The following is an 18,096-nucleotide window of genomic DNA, read 5'->3' as shown; positions in this document are numbered from 1 at the left end:
TTGTTGAAATTGAAATGCTAAGTTCAATGAGAATGATAACAGAAGTGGGAGTGTTGAACCACGAAAAGTGGAACTTAAAGAAGTTATGGTGCAAGATTCTCCAATAGTTTCTTCTCAATTTGTTGTTCCTGTGAGTCAAATTACTTGACCTAGAGTTACTCGAATTGCTCACCCTGCAATGGTTGAACAATTTAATGACTTACTTGAATAACAAATTAATGATCAACCACTCCATGATGAAGTTAACAGCGAACCCACAAATNGAAAGAAACCAGGTTCACCAAGATCTCTAATTTTGAAAGCATTAGACAGTTTAGAGAGTAAATCAGACACTAGTAGCTCATCAGTCCCCATTACCAAAATGTCATCAACATATAGTAAAAGATACACACATGCAGAACCACGAGAGTAATAGAATAATGACACATCAGTCTTTGAAGCTATAAACCCAACAGAGAGTAAAAAAGTATGCAGCCGATTAAACCAAGCTCGTGGAGCTTGCTTTAAGCCATATAAGGAACGCCTCAACAGACAAACGTGATCAGGCAATTGAGCATCAGCATACCCGGGTGGTTGACGCATATAAACAGTCTCAGCCAAATCACCATTCAAAAATGCATTGTGTACGTCAAGCTGCCTAACCACCCAACCTGAGGAAATAGCCAAACTCAAAAGCAATCTGACTGTAGTGAGTTTCACAACCGGACTAAAGGTGTCAAAAAAGTCCTGACCAGGAACTTGATTAAACCCTTTCGCCACAAGTCTCGCCTTATGCCTCTCTATTGATCAAATATGCCCTTATCACTTACGACCAAAACCATAAAGCTAAATGAAAATTTTGTATTAATGGGGAATAGAGTTAAAGCTCCAGTAGAAGCCATTGGAACTTATCATTTAATTTTATATACTAGACATCATTTGGATTTGTTTGAAACTCTTTATGTTCCTTCAGTTTCTAGGAATTCAAAAAAAAATTTTGTCAAAACTGGATACTTATGGCTTTTGTTTTATGTTTGGAAATGGTAGTTTCAGTTTATTCAAACAAAATCATTTTATTGGTTCTGGTATTGTTTCTAATGGTTTGTACAAATTAAAGCTTGACAATCTTTTTGCTGAAACTCTATTAACCATGCATCATAGTATTAGAACTAAGCGAAGTTTAGTAGATGAAAGATCAGCTTACTTGTAGCATAACATTTGGGTCACATATCCAAGGAAAGGATTCAAAGACTTGTAAAGAATGAAATTCTTCCTGAATTGGATTTTACTGATCTCAGTATTTGTGTGGATTGTATTAAAGAAAACATTCAAACCACACAAATAAGAATGCAACCACAAGAAGCACACAACTACTTGAAATTATACATACTGATATATGTGGACCTTTTGATCTTCCAACTATCGGAAAAGAAAAATATTACATCACATTTATTGATGATTTTTCACGTTATGGTTATGTCTATTTGTTGCATAAAAAATCTCAATCAATAAATGTCTTAGAGATATTTATGGATGAGGTTGAAAAACAATTAGACAGTGCTAAATTTCTTGAAAAACATGGTATTTGTGCTCAATACACAATGCCTTGTATGCCACAACAAAATGGTGTTGCAAAAAGGCGTAATCGTATCTTAATGAAAATGGTTAGGAGTATGATGAGTTATTCTTCTTTACCTTTATCATTGTGGACATATGCTTTAAAAACTCGTCGCTTATTTATAAAACAGGGTTCCTAGTAAGGCAATTTCAAAAACACCTTTTTGAACTGTGGACAGTGAGGAAACCTAGTTTAAGGCACCTTAGTGTTTGGGGATGTCTATCAGAGATACACATTTATAATCCACATGAAAAGAAATTGGACTCAAGAACAACTAGTGGATTTTTCATTGGTTATCTAGATAAATCTAAAGGGTATAGATTTTATCCTAGTCATACTACAAGAATTGTTGAAATTGAAATGCTAAGTTCAATGAGAATGATAACAGAAGTGGGAGTGTTGAACCACGAAAAGTGGAACTTAAAGAAGTTATGGTGCAAGATTCTCCAATAGTTTCTTCTCAATTTGTTGTTCCTGTGAGTCAAATTACTTGACCTAGAGTTACTCGAATTGCTCACCCTGCAATGGTTGAACAATTTAATGACTTACTTGAATAACAAATTAATGATCAACCACTCCATGATGAAGTTAACAGCGAACCCACAAATGATATTTTTACAGAAGTAACATTAAGAAGATCTCAAAGACAAAAGAGATCTGCTATATCTGATGATTATATGGTTTATCTTCAAGAATCATATTTCGATATTGGAATCGATGAAGATCCAGTTTCATTTTCACAGGCTATCAATAGTCCTAATTCTTCTAAATGAGTCGAAGCTATGAAAGATGAGTTAAAATCAATGGAACATAATGAAGTATGGGATCTTGTTGAATTGCTTGAAGGTTATAAGCGAGTTGGGTGTAAATGGGTTTTTGAGACCAAACACAACTAGGGGTGAGAAAAATATCGGTTAACCGCTAACTGATAACCGAATCAATCGAAAAAATCGGTTATCGATCGGTTACAGTAATCAGTACTAAAAAAATTTCAATTTTTCAGTTTTTTGGTTATTTTGCGGTTATTGAGATTCGGTCATCGGTCGGTGACCGATAACCGACATATTATATATATATATATATATATATATATAATATAGAGTTCTATTCCAATAAAAACAAGCCTTAAAATACAAACTTGTGGACAAATCTGGAGCTTTTATTTTTGTATATGTATATATATGTATGTATGTATATATTATTTATTTTATAGTATTATGGCAGTATGCACTAAACAGTAAACAATATGTATGCTTATCTAATTAGCATTAAAGACTAAACAGTATGTATGTTTATGTAATTTTTTATTTTGACTTATGGTCGGTTCTTTGGTAATCGACCGAAAACTGACAGTCAATTTTTGGTCGGTCGGTGATATAATCACCTTCGGTCGGTTACGAGGGTAAAAAATCAAGGTCGATTATTTGGTTATTCAGTTGGTTATGTAACCGACCGACCGTTTGCTCATCACCCCTAAACACAACTCAAATGAGAATACTAAACGATATAAGGCTAGACTTATTGCAAAAGGTTTTACTCAGAAAGATGGTATTGATTTCAATGAAACATTTCCACATGTTCCAAAGAAAGCTTCATTTAGAATAATTATGCCACTAGTAGCTCATTATAACTTAGAGCTACATCAAATCATTGTTGCAAAAATTGCGCCTAGGCGCTAGGCGGTGCTTGGCCGCGTCGAATCGGCCTCCTCCGTAGGCAGCCTGCTAGGCCGCCTAACCGGTCGCCCAGTCTCAGCCTCCCTCCCCCCCCCTTTTTTTTCTTTTAGCGAACGATTTATATATAAAGATGATAATATAGATATGGATGGGTAAGATTCAGAACTCCAAAGTAGTGCGCAGTCGAAGCAGTCGCCTCCGCCGCATGAAGCAGTCGCAAACTCACCAAGAAATGCCTTTGTCGGTCGCCTCTGCCTCCGTCAGAATCGCCACTGCCTCCGCCTCCACCATTAGCTTCCGCCGTTTGTCTCCGCCTCCGCAGTCTCTGGTTCAGATGTGTTGGGTACTTGGGACCTTGGGTTCACAGATGTTTAGACTTTATTTAATATAGCTTTAGGTTCATGTTATTATGGAAGTCTCTAGTTCACACTTCACAGATGTTCAAATTTAATATAGTTAAGATTTGAGGATGGGGGAGATGAATAAGCTTTATTGGGAATGGAATCACGTGACAAAGTCAAATATGCTTTATTGCTTTATTGGGAGATGAATATACAACTTTATTGTAGTCTGCCAGCTTTGCTTTACTAAAATAAAAATAATAATTAAATAATAATAATAAATCGGGCGTCTAGCATCTTTTTCAACCTTGCATCAAATAGATGTGAAAACTGCCTTTCTGAATGGAAATTTATAGGAAGAAATTTACATGAACAAGCCTGAGGGTTTTTCAGTTGAAGGAAAGGAACACATGGTGTGTAAAGTTATTCACAAAGTGATATACGAACTTAGACAAGTTTCCCAACAATGGTATCTTAAGTTTAATGATACTGTAACGTCCTTTGGATTTAAGGAAAACACTGTTGATCAATGTATATATCTGACAGTTAGTGGGAGCAAGTTTATATTTTTGATTCTGTATGTTGATGACATTTTGCTTGCTACTAATGATCTTGGTTTGCATGAAGCCAAGATGTTTCTTTCTAAGAACTTTGAAATGAAAGATATGGGTGAGACATCCTTTGTGATTGGAAGTGAAATATTCTGTAATAAACCATAAGGAGTGTTAGGATTGTCTCAGAAAACATATATTAACAAAGTTTTAGAAAGATTTGGAATGGAAAAGTGTTTTGCATCTGTTGCTCCAATTTAGAAGGGAGATAAGTTTAGCCTTATGCAATGCCCTATGAATAAATTGGAGCGAAAGGAAATGGAGAATAGTCCTTATGCATATGTTATTGGGAGTTTGATGTATGCCCAAACATGTACCCGACCACATTAACTTTGCTCTTGGGATGTTTGGTCGATATCAAAGTAATCCTGGTATGGATCACTGGAAGGATGCAAAAAAGGTGTTAAGATACTTACAAGGCACAAAGAATCACATGCTTTCTTATAAGCGGTCCGATCACCTTAAGGTGATATGATACATAGATTCAGATTTTTCTACGTGTTTGGACAAAAGGAAGTCTACATTTGGATATTTATTCTATTTTTTGAAAAAGTGTGAAGCATACTATCATTGCTATGTCCACTATGGAAGCTGAGTTTTTGGCATGTTTTATTGCCACAAATCATGGATTATGGCTACGGAATTTTATTTCGGGATTAAGAATTGTCAACAGTATTGCCAACTCACTAAAAATTTATTGTGATAATACTGCAACAGTTTTCTTTTCTAAAAATGATAAGTATACAAGTGGTACTAAACATATTGATTTGAAGTATCTTGCCGTTGAAGAAGATGTTCGGGATCGAAGAGTATCAATTGAACAAATTAGCACTAGATTAATTATTGTAGACCCATTAACTAAAGCCTTTCCACCAAAGACATTTCATGAGCATAAAATTATTAACACTATGTTAAGGTTTTTGTTCTTGATATATTTGATACTTAGAGCTCAATATAATTTTGTTTCTGTATTAAGTGTTCTGTTTAGTTTTGAAGTATATATACATGAATAATTTATTATCGTGGACCATCATGGAAAATATCATTATGAGTCATATAGAGTTTGAGATTAATATTGTGATACATGGAAGGGACTACGTTAAATTAGTTACGTATTACCGATGTGATTCTTATTAGTATCTAACTCAATGATGACTTATGTTTTGACCAATATAACGAAGGAATTAGCTTATACTATGCATATTATGTTTTATGTTTTTTGTTAAATTTATGACTCATGAGCCAAGTGGGAGAATGTTAGAATATTTATTTGGTGTGGCTTATTAATTAATTGTTTGAGTGATCCCCATTCAGATAAATATTTTATTATTTAATAATGTGCTAATTTCCTATTGGTCAAGTAGGGATAGTGTCAAATAAATGGCAGGTAACTTCTCATGTTGATGGAACGTGATTATAAAGGTCATTATCTGGGACTGATCCTCTCTCCACCTTCTGCATAAAAACCTAAAACAACAGGTTCCATCAATGCTTTAGATTAAGGAATTGCAAAGGTCAGGAGGGAGAAACTCGAGTCTTTGGTTCAAGCAATTATTCAAGCATGGATTCAGGTATGCTTCAACTAATCATTTATATGTATATTATATGTGAGAATCGTTGTATTCTAAAGATCTTGAATGCTTAGGGATTATTTTACAAACAGCACAACTGTTGCCAAAAAAAATTCAAAAAATTGATAAAATCTTAGCTTGTCTATGCTGCCAAACATGTCTGTCACAAATCCAAGCTTTGTAGGCTCATTTTAGTATTTGATTTACGTCTTGCAGCCATGCGCAAGAAAGAGTCTCTATGTTACAGAATTCAAACTCTTCAAAAAGAAGAATTGTATATATACTAGCGAAAACTCACATTCCTTTCCATTGTGTGAGGCAAAGGCTTCTCAAAAGTCTTTTCAACTCCATTTTTTTCCCAACTCAAATGACTGAATGAGTACACTTTGAGAATCAATTTTTTTCATTCACTCATTATTTATTTTGAGCATATAATATATCAAATCCATCTTCTCACATAGGAGAACCCGAAGTCAGTTTGACCTGACCTTAATAGGAAGTAGACCACACTGAAAGTTATACCACAAAATGATCACTTTAAATACCAATTTGTTAATTTCTTCCAGGCGATTTTTTTTTAGGCTTAATTACACTATTGTCTTAACTTATAGGCTTTATATTTATACATTTTCTCTCATGTTTGCTTCCTACATTTTTTAATTAATATTTTTCTATTTCTTGTTTCCGTGATTCATAGGTATTTAATGTACATATACACACATAAGTACGTGCATACATATAACGAATGTGTCTATATATTTAAATTATGATGTAGGGGTGTGCAAGATCCGAAATATCCAACCCACCCGCCCGACCCGAAGACCGAAAAGAGGAAAGCCGACCCAATCTGGATTCGAAGTGTGGCATCCGACCTGCTTTGTGTATTTCTTGGCCTATATATTTTCGGGTAGGGGTAGGGATTTGGCCACCCGACCTGCCCGAATATCCGAAATACAATATAGTTAGGATTTTGATGCATTCCATACGACGTCATGTAGTGAAGTTTATATATATACACATATGTAGCTAGCGCAGTCACTCCACTCACTCGCATCTCGCCATTTCTCTTATTTTCTCTTCTCTCCTCTCGACTTCTCTGAGTTCTCTCTTCAAAGTCTTCTCCATTCTCTCTTGATTCTCTTCCCTACTTCCTCAGTCATCACTCTCCTGTCTTCACTAGTCTCTCGTGAGTCCTCAGCTCCTATGATTCTCTCAAACTTTCGGTCTCAAGTCTCAACAAGACCAGACTTACCGGTGGACGGTGGAAACCCTAGCTTGGTCGACGACTCGACGGTGGTGAACTGGTGACTATCGTGACTCGTGAGTGTTGATTGTTGAAGGCTTGAAGCCCTTGTTCTCTAAGGAATATTTGGGAGAAACGAAGTAACATTCAAACCCTAGTTTTATTACATCTATCTTTGTGATTTATTCATTCTATTTTGGTATGTTATGATTTCTGAATATATGGTGAAAGTTGTCTGAAATCTATTCTGATTCTGAAGTTGTATTCTGATTTTCCGTGCTTAAAGATGAGAGTTCAGAGTTGTTATTTGATATATTGTGATACTGTTACTCTATGTCTGTGTTTAAGCTTGATGTGAATGCTTTTGAGCTTTATATGATTTCTTGAGCACAAAAATGGTGGAAGTATGCTACTGTCCGGTATATCCCTATGTCTGAGCTTTATATGAATGCTTCTAAGCTTTTTATAATTTCTTGAGCACAAAAATGGTGGAAGTATGCTAGTCCCTCTGTATGATATTTATATGAATGCTTCTAAGATTTATAAGATTTCTTGAGCACAAAAATGGTGAAAGTATGCTACTGTCCCTCTATATGAGCTTTATATGATTGTTTAAGCACAAAAATGGTGGAAGTATGCTACTGTCCCTCTGTATGATCTTTATATGAATGCTTCTAAGCTTTATATGATTTCTTGAGTATAAAAATGGTGAAAATATGCTACTGTCCCTCTGTCTGAGCTTTATATGAAAATATTGCTAGTGACAGTAACATATAATATGGCCATATAAAGGGTTGATCACAAAAATGATGAAACTATATTCTGATTTTGTGATTTGTGCTTAAAATGCATGTATATATACAATGTGTAAGGTTTTTTTTTTTTCTATCTCAAACAATGTGGAAGCTTATAAGTTGCTATTGTGATATAATATGACCATATAAAGGATTGATCACAAAAATGATGAAACTATATTCTAATTTTGTGATTTGTGCTTAAAATGCATGCATATATACAGTGTGGAAGACTTGAAAAAGGTATAGTCATTTCTTTTATTTATTTTGTGTTTTAAATTCCTTCATTTTGAATTACTTTCTATTTTTAATTAAATACTCTTTTTTTTTTGCAGAGTTGGCAACTGGGACAACTAGAGTTAAGAGTGTTGGTTCATCCTTGCCAACCCTTACTCATTTACTTTTTTATTTTTTCAGTTCTTTTCATTTGCTATGACGATGCTTCCACCTTTGTCTAAATCAAATGATTTTGGGTTGGTATGTTGCTTTGAGTTTTGGGTTTTGTTCCAAAACTCAAGTAGTAATTTGCCTCCAATTCTATCTTGATATGAAAACTTAGCAATCTGAGCCACATGTCCACATGTTAGACTGTTACTCTCTTAGTTTTTAAACTTATGTTATTTCACCATTTTACATTTCTTAACAGGAAGATGGGGAATATTTGAATGATTATTGAACATGAGGAAAATGGTGTTATTTCATCATTTTGCATTTCTTATTTTCTTAACAGGAAACAGGAACTCTGGAAATCATTTGAATGATTACTTTTTTTTAAAAATAATATTTGAATGATTACTTATTTAGTATAACATATATTAAACTTGTGTTATTTCACCATTTTGCATTTCTTAACATGAAGATGGGGAATATTTGAATGATTATTGGGGATGAGAATTTTTTTAACTTGTGTAAAAAAATTTTTTTAACTTAATTAGTTAATTTAGTACTTGTGTAAATGTTTGTAACATAATTAATTAGCTAATTTAGTTTTTTGCTAATTTAGTGATTTTAGACTTTTAGTCTATATTTTTTGAGTTTTGTAACATAATTAGTTTTTGAAGTTGTATTTTGCTTCAAATTTTACTAATTTAGTGATTTTAGTTTACACTTTTGTATTATTTTTTAAAATTATTTTTTCAAACATAATTTAATTCGAAATCTGACAATATCTGCCCGAACCCGCCCAAAATATAAAATATCCGACGGTAATATAGTTAGAAATTCGCAGATAAGATATAATAAATACAAACCAAAATCCGAACGGATTGGCGGATAAGAAATCTGATCCGCTCGAACCCGCCTGATGTACAACCTATTAATATTATGATGTACTACGTATCTTTTATGTTTTCTAATATAATAAATTTAAATTGTAAATATATTGCAGAGCAATACAATGAAGATGTAAACTCTTGAATAAAATAATAAAGAAAACCATCAACTTGTAACTAATATTCTAAAAACTATTTTTTTTTGGCAAAAATATAGAGAAGAAAAAAAAATGTCAAATTCCGCTTTTAAAATTTAGATCCTGATTACTCAGGCATGTGTACAGTGTACTTCTCCTGCACTTGTGAGTTTTGAGTCATTTCCATTTTTAGTCCTACTGTTATTGGAGTATTGCCAATTTTAGTCCACTTCATTAATTTTTGTCACATTGCGGCCAGTCTAATTTAGTCATTGCCACTTTTAGTCCACCGTTAAAATTTTCGTCAAATAACCGTCCAAAACAGGGATATTTTGATCTTTTCATGCTTTGATCATCTCCTTTACCCTTTATAGTAGTTTTCCTTACAGATTTTCATCCAATGAAGAGGTCCGGCGAAAACCATGGCTTTATAATGTGGCTCACATGGCTTTCGCCGGACCACTTCAATGGATGAAAACGTGTAAGGAAAACCACTGCAAAGGGTCAAGGAGATTACCAAAGCATGAAAAGACCAAAAATACCCCTATTTTAGACGGCAATTTGACGAAAATTTTAACGGTGCACTAAAAGTGGGGCAAGGACTAAATAAGACTGGTCACAATGGGGCAAAAATTAATGAACTGGACTAAAATTGGCAATGCTCCAATAACGGTAGGACCAAAAATGGAAATGACTCTTGAGTTGTCTACAACAGTTATCCACGTTATCAATACAATACTCATTTATCTCGAACATCACCGCTAAAAATAACTATTTATATATAATTATTATATTCAGGAGAAAAAAAAAGAAAAAAAGAAAAGAAAAAAACTAAGCCTAGCAGAAAGATGCGCATAGATTGCACAACTATTTCCTCCCAATACGAGTCATATTGGAAAATTTTATTTAAGAGCTCGTATTGATTTTTTGTGCTTCATTAGGTTGAGAAAGTAGTTATGAACACAAGTCACTAGTACTAAAGAAAAAAGAGGTATTGAAAATATTTTTTTTTAAAAATAAGCTCATATCTTTTTTTCTTATCCTTATTATTTTAAAAAACGTGGCACCATCTATCCCTCATAATTCAAATCATTTCCGATCCTCCTATACTTTTACTCATTCTCAAATCTCAACACTCCATTTCCCTATTTTTCTCATTCTTTGCATTCACCCTCTTTCTCTAATCTCTACCCAACATGTAAAATATACCTGTGATGGCAAACTAGGAAAATGACGTCTGGAAAATGTTTTTGAAAAATGAGTCATTTTTTCAATTTTTTTTTTAATTTTCAATGTTTGGTTACATTTAAGAAATTTGTTTTGGTGTATTTGGTTCATTTTCTAGAAAATGAACATAATTGTATAATAAACATTTTAATATTTTTTGTTTAGAATATAACATATATAATAATAATAATAATAATAAATATAATAACAATTTTAAATATAATAAAAACTAACTAATAAGATATCAAAATAACTAACCAAAATCTTGCAATTCAAAATAACAAACCAAAATAACCAAAGTTTTACCATCCAAAATTACAAACAAAGATTACCAATCAACGTGCTAGTGTTGATAGTGATGGTGGTGATAATAGTGGTGTTATTTGTAATAATAATAATAATAATAATAATAATAATAATAATAATAATAATAATCTACATCTACAATCTTAATAAGAGCCAATAATGTTAGGGTTTTAACGGAAAAAAAAAATGTTTGTGTAATTATTTACTTAAATGAATGATTCATATTATTTTGATTTTAGTAATCTTTTATAATTTTTCCTTCTTTACCATCTATTATATTATTTTCTTCCCTTAAATAACCATATATTCCGTTAACTTTTAACTTTATTAATATAATATTCCGTTAACTTTTAACTTACCCATTAATTTCTATAAGAAAGGTCTTATGTTCGAATCTCATCCTAATTAGAGTTGGTATAATTGTTAACTATATACTAAGAATATGTTAGAGTATATTATTGAAAATTAAGTACACATTCTATAACTCTTATAGTCTTATTAAATTAAATAAATTATTCAAAAAAAAATTTCATTATCGATTTTTTTTTAAAAAAAAAAGAGATATAATTTAATTAGTTATATTGTCTTTATTTTCTACAACAAAAATTATTCATTATCAAAAAATTTATTAAAAAAAAAAGATATAATTTCATTAGTTATAAAGTTTTTATTTTCTACAATAAAAATTATTCATTATCAAAAAAATTTAAAAAGAGATATAATTTCATTACTTATATTGTCTTTATTTTTTACAATGCATAAATTCATTACCTTCAAATTCATTAATTAATTATATTCACTACATTATTTATTGTTTTTGTTTTACACTATCTTGTTATTAAATATTTTGTATCAATGTTATAATACAAAATAATGTTATATATTTATTTACCAAGTATTATATTAATAACATAGAAAAATTTTAAAAAATAATTTGAAACCAATCATATTAACTACTTAGCGAGGATTTATTGACAAAGAAGACATTCAAATAACTCAATAAATTGAAGCGAGAAATTACCCCGTAATATTTTTTGGACTACATCACAGTTGTTCACTTTAAAGTAAATCGTATTTCTTTATTAATATGATTTAAAATGTATAAAATTTTATTACCAAAATTAGTATTTATTTATACTATCGTTTTTAGACTAAGTATTTTGACTATCGTTTTTAAAATATTACAAACATTTATTTTAGTGACAATTATAATCAATCTCTCATATTATCTTGCATTCATATACTTTAAATTACCGATTTAAATAAACAAATTCAACATTTAATTACATATGCATGAACATCTCCTATATAATCTTGTGTTGATATATTTTTAAGTACTTATTTAAAAATAAATATTGGGCATTATCCTATTTGCGCAACGCGCGTGAAAAAACTAGTAATAATAATAATTGATAGTACGGTAGTGGTGTGGTGGTAGCGTTAAAATTGGAAAATGACTTCCCTACAAAAAATGGAAGTTATTTTTCACTGACCAAGCACTCATTTTCTTTTAACTCACATTTTTCACTCCTTACCAAACATTGAAAACCCCAAAAATGATTTCCATAAATCATTTTCTGGTTTCCAAACACACCCTTAACTTATTTATCAAATAATTGTGCAAAAGACTTTATTAACCCCAATCAACTTAGCTTATTAATTGCCCTCTCAAATTTCAACTTCTAGAACTTTTCAACTTTGAACTAACTTTTTAGTTAGACTTGTCCAGGGCCGGTCCTGAGCACGGGCGGGATGGGCGACCGCCCAGGGCCCTAGGATAGAAGGGGCCCATCCATATATATGTATATGTATACATATATCTATTATAATTTTATAATTAGTGTTATAATTATATTAGAAAATAAAAAATTAAGAATAAATAGGACTGCAGGATGCTGAGAATCGACGCTTAATTAAATAATTTAGAAATAGAATTGACGCGGGGAATCGAAGACACCTAATTATCTTTTATCTATTAGAATCGACACTCTAACCGGCTAACCCATTCGTCTTCTTCAATAAAAAATTTTTCCAATTCGATTAATCAACGATTGTTCATTTGTTTGCTAGTTTGGGCAGTCCGTTGTAACTTGTAAGTTTTCTTCTATTTGTAATTTGTTCTGTCTTTATTTCCTATGCAACACTGCACACATGCAACACAACACACCTATAGGGCATTAGGGATTTAGGGCTATAAATTTATAACCCTCTAATGAGTAATGTTTACAGGGATAGAAAGTGAAAGAAGAAATGAACAAAAAATCGTAGTTGTGGAGCTATTTGTGATACTGATACAACTGAAGATTGAGGGGAACTTTTTAAAAATATTCAAGTACTTTTGTCCTTTTCTTATACACAGTTTTTAAATTTGTTTTATATAAATTTTTCAAAAAATCAGAATCATTTAATGAAAATTTGAAACAATCTAAAAAAATTTAAATGACTAAGGCCATGTTAATGACAATTTTGTGTATTAAGAAGGATATGCTAGAGAATGTTAATCTCGATGCAATTATCGGTGATTTTGCATTAACACGTAAATTTTTTTTGTCATGATTACTTTTGTATTTAAAAAATGTTGAAATTTTTTTAATAATATTTCATGTTATTTGATATTATTATTTTTTAGTATTACTAGTATTTCCGCCCGTGCGTTGCACGGAATGGATTTGCTATAATATGTTTAGAATATTTAGACCGATATACAATTATGTAAGTTATAATATCGAATATTATATAGTGCAATTGAAGAATTGAGTTTGATCGATTATGTTTTTTGATGTTATCATTGTTTGAATTTGAGCAAATAATTACCTAATTAATAGCCAATGTGTATATATATGCATTCGGTGCTGAAACTTTAGACATTTTATATATCGATGTTTATGATTTGTATTAATTGGGCTAATTATCTCGTTGTCCAGCAACTCACTTATAGAAATTATTTATACGGATGATATATTTTCTGTGTTAATATATAGCAATTTTGTCATCTTTGTATAAAAAGAAAACATAATAGTATATCAATGTAACTGTTTTGAATTACACATTATTGAAAACATTTTTGTATTTTGATGCAAAAAAGTCTATAAACCTGTTAATGACCTGTGATCGATTTGAGAGACCCGTATACATAGCACGCAAGGGATCCTCTTATAGAGCTGGGGAATTTAAATCCTTATCGAAGGATCTCCCTAAAAGCTTTCATCGATCTTAGGAGCTTAACCCACCCGCCCCTTGTTTCAGTCAGAATGAGTCCCCGGGATCCCGGCCAAGTATCCTACAAAGAGACTCCCGAGAGCCAGAAGTATTAAAGGAATGGCCATAGGAATGGGCGCATCATGACATCTTATAATAACCAATAAGTCTAAATTTGACCTTATAGAGGAAGGGTCGCTGCTTTATTTAATCTCCTTTCACTCAAACAAAATTCAAGATCCACTGAAGGGTCTGGTTTTGAGGAATACAAATAACCTCTGGTTTTGTTTCAGATTTGGAGAGCATCTGGAATAACTAGTGAATTACAACTCTATTGTACCGCAATTGGTGCATTATGGAGTTCCTGAGAAGGGCTTTTCTATTTATTCAAACAATAGGGGGCCGTAGCACTGACCTCTTTTTTTTATTGATTCAATACAATAGGGGATAAGATCGTACAGTTCCCTACCGAGACAAACTCTCCTCCTGCGTTTGTTGACTTTCGTGGTAGGATTTATCGTGCTGGGGTCTTGCATTTCCATGGATCACAGGTCATTAACAGGTTTACAGACTTTTTTGCATCAAAATACAATGTTGATGGGTTACATTGCTACTTTAAAATGTTCAGGGGCCTAATCGATTCCTTAGGTAATGTTGGAGGGCTTATTTGACCCTTTTCCCTATATTATATATTGTTATTGTAAATTTTTATACTTATTTTAATTAACATCACTAATGAAGTAAATTATCTAGAATTACAACTTTTTAGTGCTTTATTTCAGAATTACTGGAGTAAAATATCCAGAACCTTAATACTTCATGAATTATAAGATATTTCGAAAACAAGCATGTATAGTACTCTGTTTTTTTAAGTGTATAGATTAACCTTATTTTATGAATGTTTGGTTTGTGGACATGTTTTATTTGTTGTGTGTTTTTTTAAGTGTATAGATTAACCTTATTTCATGCGCTCATATCTCAATTTACACGTGCGATGCACGAATAAATTTTTTTATTATATAATTAGACAATAAAATAAAAAATGAAATTATAAACAATTTTAATATTTTAAAGTGTACATTTATCTGATTTTAAGATTAATGCAAAAGTATCACTCAATTAATTGAACAATATATGACTCGTTTGTCTGCAATTATCTTGAAAAAATCTATGTGTAATTATATTATTACTAAAATAAATATGGTTAAAAAGAGAAATAATTTAATTGTAATTATTATAAAACTAAATACAACAGCTCATGTTTAGCTAAATCTATACTAACATTCGTGTATTTATTAACTTAATTAGCATAATTATTATTAGTCAATTATACTAATATCTATGCAATTATTCATTAATTACCATAATAATTATCAAATAATTTAATTAATATTATACAATTACACTTTTATACCTTAAGTGTAAAAATATACATTGAGAGATTACCATAATGATTACACAGAAGAATATGAATGATTGTTTATTTTGTTTTCTCTCTCACACACACATATATAATCAAAAAATTAATTTTAATTATAAAATAAAATCGAACACCCCATGTTTATGTGTGTGTGTGTATAATTATAAAATAAAAATCTAACGACCCATGTTTAATTATAATTATATTTATATTTATATAATTATTAGCTTAATTATCATCACACTTATTAGTCAATTATTCTAATATATGTGTGATTAATATTTTAGTTACTTACCATAATAATTATTAGGTAATTATACTAATATTGTACAATTATAATTTTATACTTTAAGTATAGAAATATATATAGAGTTTATTACCGAAATGGTCCCTCGACTATTGTGAAATTACCAATTTGGTCCTCGACAATTTTTTGTGCCCAATTAAGTCCCTCGACTTTGAAAATTTTAACCAATTTGGTCCTCCGTTTATTTTGCCGTTTGAAAATTTTAACCAATTTGGTCCTCCGTTTATTTTGCCGTTTGAAAATTTTAACCAATTTGGTCCTCCGTTTATTTTGCCGTTAAACATCCGTTAAAAATTTGGTCCTCCGTTTATTTTGCCGTTAAACATCCGTTAAAATTTTGGTCCTCCGTTTATTTTGCCGTTAAACATCCGTTAAAATGGGGGTCCTCCGTTTATTTTGCCGTTAAACATCCGTTAAAATGGGAACCAAATTGGTAATTTTGCTATAGTCAAGGGACTAAATTGGTAATTTTACTATAGTCAAGGGATCATTTCAGTGAAAATTTAATTACCAATTTAGTCCCTTGACTATAGCAAAATTACCAATTTGGTCCTGATTTAACGGATGTTTAACGGCAAAATAAACGGAGGACCAAATTGGTTAAAATTTTCAAAGGGCAAAATAAACGGAGGACCAAATTGGTTAAAATTTTCAAAGTGCAAAATAAACGGAGGACCAAATTGGTTAAAATTTTCAAAGTCCAAAATAAACGGAGGACCAAATTGGTTAAAATTTTCAAAGTCAAGGAACTTAATTGGGCACGAAAAATTGTCGAGGACCAAATTGGTAATTTCGCAATAGTCGAGGGACCATTTTGGTAATAAACTCAATATATATATATATATAGAGACTACCATAGTAATTAGATAGAAGAATAAGAATGCTAATTCATTTTGTTCTCAAAGTAGTATACCTTAAGTATAATATATATATATATATATATATATATATATATATATATATATATATATATATATAATTGTATTTATATTATTATTATGGTAATGGTAATTATTACTATAATTATCATAATAAATATTAGTCAATTAAACTAATATTCTGTAATTATGTTTGTAAAAAAAATATTGTGTAATTATACTTTCATTATTCTTTAAGTATATAAATATATAGAGAGAAAGAAGCATAAAATTATCATAGTAATTACAAAGAAAAATAGAAAGTATAATTTATTTTCTACGTTCTTATAATATTATACCTTAAGTATAAATAAATAAATATATAACCATAAAAATATCATAACAATTAAATGGAAGAATGGAAATATAATTTATTTTGTACTAATAATAATATTATACATTAAATATAAAATAAGTATATTAGGCAATTTTGCTAATAGATAATTAATATTTAGGTACATTAATTTCTGCAGTTATAAGAAATTAATTTTTTGTAATAACTGCCAAAATGAATGTAAATAAATATTAATTATCAATTAACATAATTGCCTAATATACTTATTTTATGTGTAAGGTATAATATTATTACAAAATAAATTATATTCTCATTCTTCCATTTAATTATTATGACACTTTTATGGCTTATATATATATATACACTTTTAACACTATATTTATTAGTATAATTTGTGTATATACTTTAGGAAACTATTCTATCATTAAAAAAATAATTTAAAAAGTAAATTATTAATTAGATTGTCTAATATAATTGTATTACTAATTGATTACGATGCTACTATAATTCATATTTTTGAAGTCTTTTTATTACCAAGCTAAATACATATCCTTAATAATTAAGATAATCCTTAGTCACATCCATAGTACTAAAAGTATTACTTTAAATTTTTATAAATAAGATATAATATTATTAAACTGAAATAATTAAAAATAGTGTGTCTATAGGTACAAAATTTTTTATAATTGACTTAATAATTAAGTATTAGTTTTTATTGCCAAATACAACTTGACAATTATTAAACATTATTTATGATATTTATTGTGTCTCTTGTAATATTAAAATTATTAGGTAGAATTTTTATAACTAAGATATAATATTATTAAATCGAAATTATTAAAAATAGTGTTTCCATAGTACAATTAAATTATATTTTCTTTAATAATTAATATAATTATCTAATATAAATTTACATTTATTAATAAGTATTTATGGTAATTATTATTATGTATTAATAAAAGGGATAAAAAAGTTAAGAAGAAGAAGAAAATGAGGAGGAAAGCATATATATATATATATATATATATATATATATATATATATATATATATATATATATNATATATATATATATATATATATATATATATATATATATATATATATATATATATATTTATTTATTTATTTATTTATTTATTTATTTATTTATTATATGCCATACAATATCGTAAATGATATAAA

The sequence above is a fragment of the Ipomoea triloba genome, chromosome 3 (assembly GCF_003576645.1).
Source record: "Ipomoea triloba cultivar NCNSP0323 chromosome 3, ASM357664v1".
Taxonomy (NCBI): domain Eukaryota; kingdom Viridiplantae; phylum Streptophyta; class Magnoliopsida; order Solanales; family Convolvulaceae; genus Ipomoea; species Ipomoea triloba.
The sequence above is the reverse complement of the archived record's forward strand: the minus strand, read 5'-3'. Positions refer to the sequence as shown.